Source organism: Sorex fumeus, unplaced genomic scaffold (assembly GCF_029834395.1).
Source record: "Sorex fumeus unplaced genomic scaffold, SorFum_2.1 ptg000100l, whole genome shotgun sequence".
Taxonomy (NCBI): Eukaryota; Metazoa; Chordata; class Mammalia; order Eulipotyphla; family Soricidae; genus Sorex; species Sorex fumeus.
This window is the reverse complement of record NW_026606157.1, coordinates 10,335,607-10,343,683: the sequence shown is the minus strand read 5'-3', so window position 1 is coordinate 10,343,683 and position 8,077 is coordinate 10,335,607.

The following is an 8,077-nucleotide window of genomic DNA, read 5'->3' as shown; positions in this document are numbered from 1 at the left end:
TGCTTACAAGCCTCTTTGGCAACGTCTTCTAAAAATAAAACAAGGTTCAGAATGGTTTCACCATCATTCTCGTGTTGATTCATTTCCACGCACCTTCATTCGAAAAGTATTTAAGGACTCAGCAAGCGCTGGGCACCCTTTCAGGGAAATGAAACCCCACATCATTCAAGGTTGCAGTGCTCCAAGGAAGAGGTAGATGAATAAACGCAGCCAAGTGTCCAGCAGTCCTGGGCAGGCCGGCCCCCTGAATGCTTCCCTAACAGCGAGAAAGGCACGGCCGCTAACCGGACTCAGTGCCAGCGCGACCCGGGCGATACGCACAGGGCGCCTGTGTGTCACCAGCCCAAGAAGGAGGCTTTACAGCTGTTCCTCTGAACAAACGAGAAAACCAAGGACGGAGGAAGCTATTCACGGGCCAGAGCTTCTGGGAAGAAACAGAGAAGATGGAGGGGTGGGATGGGACCGGGGCTGCTAAGGACGGATGTTCAGCAGGGTCATTTTCATCCTCCTCTCTGTTGGCCTCTACACACGGACCCAACAGGCCACTGCCAAACACACACACACACACACACACACACACACACACACACACACACACACACACAGCTCTGTCCTAAGCAGTCGGTTCTAAGGGTCCAGCTAAGAAGTCTCACAATCTGCATCTGCCAGTGGACGCCCAGGGCAGGCTCAGCACCATGGGGACGCCCCTTAGACCGTCCAGCACCTGCAGTGCAGAGTCCAGCTCTGGGGCTGACGCTGGCCCCTCAGGCTGAACTCGGAGCGAGTTTCCAGCGTCCAGTCCCGGGGCCCATTCGACTGCCCCTGGCACTAGCTTTGGGCTGAGAAGCGGGAGGCAGAAGGTTCATGCTCTTCTCATTTGCTTCCAGCCCAGGGACCTCTGTCCACCTGCCCGCGGCCAAACTCTCTGCAAAAGTCCTCAGGCCACAGCGGGGCCTGCAGAACCTGGTCACCCCTCACCGCCACCATCACCCCTCCACCCAGCCTGGTCCCCAGCAGCCCTGCTGTGCCCTGGTGGGGGGGCGAGGAGGGGTCATGCGGTGCCTCCTGCGACCCTTTACTCCAGCCTCCAGCACCGAGGTCCCGCCCCGGAAGTCAGGGCCCCTACACTTCCGCCTTTTAGAGCTTCGACCCAGTGCTCATCGTACAGGGCATTAGCTGGGCAACAAGCCATCTGTGGAAGACTCGGTGGGATCCCGGGGGTCCGGACAGATGCTGGGACTGGGCTTGTGCATGGAGAGTGCAGCCTAGGAGTCACCCCGAGAGCCCCATGAGGGTTCTGCACACCTCGAGTTCCTGCAACAGTGCCTGGCCTGCACTAATGTGTTGAATAAATAACTTTTTCCATTGCCATGGTAACAAGGTGCCCACAGCAGAGAGGCTCGGTTGAGGAGGCTGAGAACGGCCGTGCTGGGTACCAATGAGGAAGACCACAGTAACCTAAGGGGCTATGGTGCTTAGGCTGGTGACCCCGGTACCATCCCAACACCTCGTGGGCCCTCTGGCATCTCCTCTGTGTTCCACCTTAAAAATCTGTTTCTCGTGGCTGAGAAGGGACCCAAACAGTGAATCACACCAGGACCCAGAATGAACTTTCTCCTCTCTCTCTCTCTCTCTCTCTCTCTCTCTCTCTCTCTCTCTCTCTCTCTCTCTCTCTCTCTTTCTCTCTCTCCCTCCCTCTCCTTGTTCTCTCCAGCATCTCCGCAAGGATTTGATAATGTTCGATGGTTAACAAAAGCTGATCTCATGCTGTCTTTATAGCATGAATATTTTTCCCCAAAAGAATAAAAACCTGTTCAAAAGAGTAACAGGGTGCTTAAGAGCTTGCTGAGAAAAAGACCAGTCATGGAGATTTTTTTTTTAAGAAATATATACTTGTTCCTTTATTTCCAGTCCCCCCCCCCCCCGAGACCCCCACGAAGACTTACCATCCCAGTGCCTGCAAAGAAGTCAAAGAATTTCTCTATCTTGAAAATTTCTGGAAATGATGGTTACAGCGAAGGATTTCTCAACCACTGCTGACACTGGCGGACAAACAGGCTTCTCGGTTCTCCGTTGAGCAAAGTCAAACGAGGGCCTTGAGTCCAGGCATCCCTCTGGCCTGCTGCCTTGACTTTCCCAGAGGCTAGATTCTGTCCCCGTGCAGAATCTAGCACACCCCCAGGGATGCTGGTCTCTTTCCAGGTTCTAGGAGACAAAAAACAAAAGCTGCTGCCTCTTTACCAAACCCACAAGCATTCATGGTATTGGACTTTATGCTTGTTTGTTATAAAGTATTTCCCGGTCTGCTTTTTTGTAGGCATCAAAGATCAAATTAGAATTTTATAAGAACTTATGCCCAAGGGAAAATGATGAGCTTTCATTTGACTATCTCTCTCTCTCTCTTTTTTTTGGGGGGGAGGGGTGGGATTAATGGGGTTGAGTCACACCCTGCAGTGCTCAAGCATTATTCTTGGTCTGTGCTCAGGAGCCATCTCTGGTGGGTCCTCGGGGGAACACATCTAGTTTCAGGATCCAGACGCATACAAGGAAGGCCTTACCCCCTGTACTATTCAGCTGGCTCTTGACTTATAGAGTTCAGTTGGAAGCTTATGGAAAGCATCAGACAGAACTTCCGGCTTAAGTGAGAAGAACACAAAAACTGTTCTGGAGCACCAATCCTTAAAAGCTAACTGGTGGGCAGACTAGAATGAGAAGCTACTTCCTTTGGAGTGGGTCACAGACAGGGCCAGGAGCTCTCATGGAGATATGTGTCAATGGTGACCGAGCCACTGTCCCGGGGCTCCTGGCAGTGTGTGTGTGTGTGTATGGGGTGGGGGGGGGACACAGTCAAGCCCCCCCGGTACTGTCCTGCAGGCAAGTTCGCTTCGTGCTTCTCCAGCGTACTTGCTTGCTTTTGGCTCACGCGTGCTTGGCCGTGAACCTTTCCCAACCCAGGCAAGAGGGAGCTGTAAACCACGGGCACCTGCGGTGAAGATGGTGTTCAGGCCATGGGAAGTATCTTCCTGCCTGAGATTGCAGGGCTTGGAGCAGGATGAGCCCATGTGTCTTCCTGCACTTGAGCAAAGCAAATGGGAGAAACTTTTGACCTTGAGACTCTGTATCAAGAAGGTTTTAATTCTGGCAACCTCCATTGGACACTTTGCAAAATTTGCAAGCACCCATGTGGACTTGAGGATTCAAGGTGAGGACGGCGGGGGGGGGGGGAGTGAGAGAGAGAGAGAGAGAGAGAGAGAGAAGGGGAGGGCAACAGTGACAGAGAGAAACTATATAATACAAGGTATAGTAATTGAGACAGGGGGTGTCACATTCTTTCTAATCTGATGAGAATTACAATGTATATCCTCCATAAAATAATGTACAACGTATTATACTTCCATGACCACCGTTAACTGTAACAAGAGGCAACATGGAATAGTGTACTAACTATGTACCAGATAGAGACCGGCTTGTCCAGCTCTCACAGGACACTTAGAGGCTGTGTGTATAGTCAGTCGAAGGGCATGAAGAGTCTGGGTAACTTGCCTCAAGACAGAGGCAGGAGAAGGTGAAGTTGGCCTTCAAGTTTGTTCGGCTTCTCAGAAGCTCACTTCCTTTCACTAAAATAAGTTAAATCACTCGGGACAAAAGTTGAACTTTCTTTGACAATTTAAAACATAACCCCTGTTCCCATAGCATCTCTGAGTCACCAGTTTGATCACCAATCATAATCCACAGGGTGTATGGATAAAAAGAACAAAGCACGACAATGTCCAATCATGACAGCTTCGAAAAAGTCAACTTGGACCAAATGTTTATAAATGCAGCAACACAAGCAGACAGATGTAAATCAGAGCTAGAAACTGCCGACCTCGAGAGCCAACTCGAACATCACCTTCCTGCAGTGTGGAAGCCAGCCTGACGCACCGGCGTGTAGGAGACGCTGTTCCCGCCACCGAGAAAGACTCCTGAAGGGAAACTACCGTTCCTGGGAGCTACAGCAGAGGCCGACGCTCTCATCACAGATCTGACGCAGGAGAGTGCTGAGCAGGAAGCAAAGAGGATTTTTCTTGTTCTTTTCTTTTTCTTTTAAAATAAGATCAGGCATCAGCATGGGACAGCAGCCAGGCTGTGCATGTGTGTGTGTGTGTGTGTGCGCGCGCGCGCGCGCACGTGTATATGTTTGTGCGTGCATGTATGTATGTGTGTTGTGTATGTGTGCGGGTGTATGTGTGTGTGTGCATGCATATGTAGTATGTATGTGTGCACGTGTCATGCATGTGCACATGTGTGTGCGTGTGTATATATGCACGTGTGTTGTGTATGTGCTCGTGCGAGTATTTGTGTGTGTACATGTGTGTTTTGTATGTGCTGTGTGCATGTGTATCTGTGTGCATGTGTGTGTGTATGTGCGCGCGCACACGCATGCATGCTCACAGATGAGCTGGGAACCAGCCGTGATGTGGCATCACGGTCCTGTGTCACATGTGTGCGGGCTGGAAATTCCTGTGCAGCCTCCGGATTCCCAGGCCCTCTCTGAAACGTCACCACCGAGCATGAGGGGGAAATCTCATCAGCACGACGGAAGCCTCTGGGAAGGGGAAACTCCCTGCTTGACGGTTGTTCATGGGGTGCAGACCTCGCTTTTGGAATGGGGTGGGGGGTGCGTCTTGATTGCTGGGACTTGATCTGTCACCATTTCCCTGGCCACAGCCGCTCTGCAGGCACATGAGGAGGTGATGTCAGGGTCAAGGCCAGCGTGAGGCATAGTCACTGCTTTGATGTTTGTTACTGGGAGGGGAGAGTCTGGCGTGGGCAGAGCCACTCAGGGAGCTCCCGCAGCGCCTTGGTCGGTCACACGCAAGGCAAGTGCTGTGTGTGCCACCTCTCGGACCCACGGGCTCTGCACTGATGGGTACCCGGTGCCCGGCACACAGGGACAGCCTGGTGGGCAGCCTTGTACCCTTCACTACCCCTTGGCACAGGCTGCGCACCCCCACTTCATTCTCAATCAGGGGAAGGAGCCATGACCCCACTACGACTTCCTGCGATGGACAAACCCAAGGAGACACACGGACACTCTGAGAGCAGGAAGGGCAAGGTGACAGGCAGGGGATACACACGGGCAGTGGGTACTCATGGGCACCGGATACTCAGGGCAGCGGATACCCACAGACAGTGGATACGAGAGGGCAGCGGGTACCCACAGCAGAAGATATGTAAAGCAGTGGGTACCCACAGCAAGGGATATGAGAGGGCAGCGGGAACCCACAGGCAGGGGATACTCAAGGTCAGCTGGGGATACGCACAGCAGCGGGTACACATGGGCAGGCGATATTCATGCTCCTGGAGCCACATCTACATCTTCTCTGACAGAAAGCTCCCGGGTCCTGCCTCTGTGGAAACCCCACGCCAGAGTTCTGGCTGCAGGAGCCTGTGGCATCATCTCATAATCCCCGGCCCTCTGTTGCAGGACATGAGGCATTTACTGCATTAGCTAAAATGAAGATGTATCAGAAAGCCCCAAAGCGTTTCCTAAGATTAACTGCAGTTCCTAGAGAGGAGACTCAGTCGGGGCGATGCTGGGGGTGCAGACACAAGCCTTCTGAGGCTGGCCCACCCTCAGGCTGCACCACAGGCCGGTGGCTGGGAGGGGCTCGGCGGGTACCTCCCTCCTCAGCACACACTGACACACAAACAGCCACCACTGGCCTCCCCCGTCGGGCTGGTGGGGGCGGGGGTCTGCGGGCCATGCCACTTCTGGCCCCACAGGTCTCCCTGTTTCTGGAGTGACCCGGCTGGCACCTCTATGTCTATTTGTCATGTGCAAATGTGATCATGAGGGGGCTAGAGCGATAGCATAGCGGGGAGGGCGTTTGTCTTACACAGAGCCAACCCGGGTTCGATTCCCAGCATCCCATGTGGTCCCCCAAGCACTGCCAGGAGTAATTCCTGAGTGTAGAGCCAGAAGTAACCACTGAGCATCACCAGGTGTGACCCACTGTCACTGTCACTGTCACTGTCCTCCCGTTGTTCATCTATTTTCTCAAGCGGGCCCAGTAACGTCTCCATTGGAGACTTCGTTGTTACTGTGTCTGGCATATCGAATACGTCACGAGGAGCTTGCCAGGCTTTGCCGTGCGGACGACACACTCTCAGTAGCTTGCCGGGCTCTCCGAGAGGGGCGGAGGAATCGAACTCGGGTCGGCCATGTTAGCTGCATGCAAGGCAAATGCCCTACCCGCTGTGCTATTGCTCCAGCCCAGGTGTGACCCAAAAAGCAAAAAAAAAAAAAAAAAAAGTGATCGTGATTTTCTCTTGCATCTCCTTGCCACATTGTAGCATTGTAGAGCATCCCGGTATCTCTGCTCTGTCCTGGCCAGAGGAGCCCAGGAAACACACGACAGGTGGGGCGCTTGCCCTGCACCTGGCTGACCAGGTTCAATTCCCGGGTCCCCGAGCCACACCAGGAGCGCCCCTTGAGTGCAGAGCCAGGAGGAAGGCCCGAGCCTCGCGGTCCTGGCCCAGCTAAGCCCCACGATGGCTTCCCCCAGGCGGTGGACTTTAGAGGCGGAGCACGGGGGAGAGTGCCAACCTGACATGTGCGGCTAGGCACTGGCTCCGGCTGACTCGTCTACGTACGGGCTCCGTGGTCCTTCTCTGGCGTCGCTTCTACACAGGCCCCGTCAGCCCGCTGTCTTCATTCTCCACAAACATCTTTCCTGGGTGAGAAGTTCCTCACCTTCATAGCCGTCATCTTCGTCATCTCACTCAGGAAGATTTGGGGGGAAGTCGACGAGCTGCAGTGTGGCTGTGCTGTGTGAGACGGTGGAGGACGGGCAGGTGGACGGGCCGGTGGACGGGCGGGTGGACGGGCGGGTGGACGGGCGGGTGGACGGGCAGGTGGACGGGCGGGTGGACGGGCGGGTGGATGGGCAGGTGGACGGGAGGGTGGACAGGCAGGTGGACGGGCGGGTGGATGGGCGGGTGGATGGGCAGGTGGACGGGAGGGTGGACAGGCAGGTGGACGGGCGGGTGGACGGGCGGGTGGACGGGCGGGTGGACGGGCGGGTGGATGGGCAGGTGGACGGGAGGGTGGACGGGCAGGTGGACGGGCGGGTGGACGGGCAGGTGGACGGGCGGGTGGACGGGCAGGTGGACGGGAGGGTGGACAGGCAGGTGGATGGGCGGGTGGACGAGCAGGTGGACGGGCGGGTGGACGGGCGGGTGGATGGGCAGGTGGACGGGAGGGTGGACAGGCAGGTGGACAGACAAGTGGACAAGCAGGTGGATGGGCAGGTGGACGGGAGGGTGGACAGGCAGGTGGACAGACAAGTGGACAGGAGGGTGGACGGGCAGGTGGACGGGCAGGTGGACGGGCGGGTGGACGGGCAGGTGGACGGGAGGGTGGACAGGCAGGTGGACAGACAAGTGGACAGGAGGGTGGACGGGCAGGTGCACAGCGGGTGGACAAGAGGGTGGATGGGCGAGTGGACGGGAGGGTGGACGGGAGGGTGGACCATCCTGGAAACTCCAGGACAGGTTCAAGATCCACAAAAAGACACCCAAGTGGCCAGCTGCATTCATGACTCTGAAATGTGCAGAGGAAACCAGAGGGGAGGCCGGGATTTGGGAGTCACCAGCATAGAGCGAACAGTGAAGCCTGCACAAGGACGACACTGGCCAAGGAGAACGAGAAGCACAGGCTGGCTCGAGCACGAGAGTATGGATGGGACACGCTCCCTCGGACAGCCTGACTGGATGGGACGCGCTCCCCTATGGCCTGTGTGGATGGGACACGCTCTCCCACACAACCTGCCTGGATGGGACACGCTCCCCTACAGCCCACATGGGTGGGACACGCTCCCCGACAGCCTGCACACCACCACCTGCCCATGCGGCTTGCCCCTTCATAAGCTACTGATGAACTAAGTACTAATTCTGAGACTCGGTGGTTTGCTGAGAAATTGCTAAAGTTATAATAATAGAAATGATCTCACCTACAGAAGTAGTAAATATCAAAGTCCCTCACGTCCCAATTATTTCTCTCCATTTTACTATCTGAGGTGATTTACGTCTG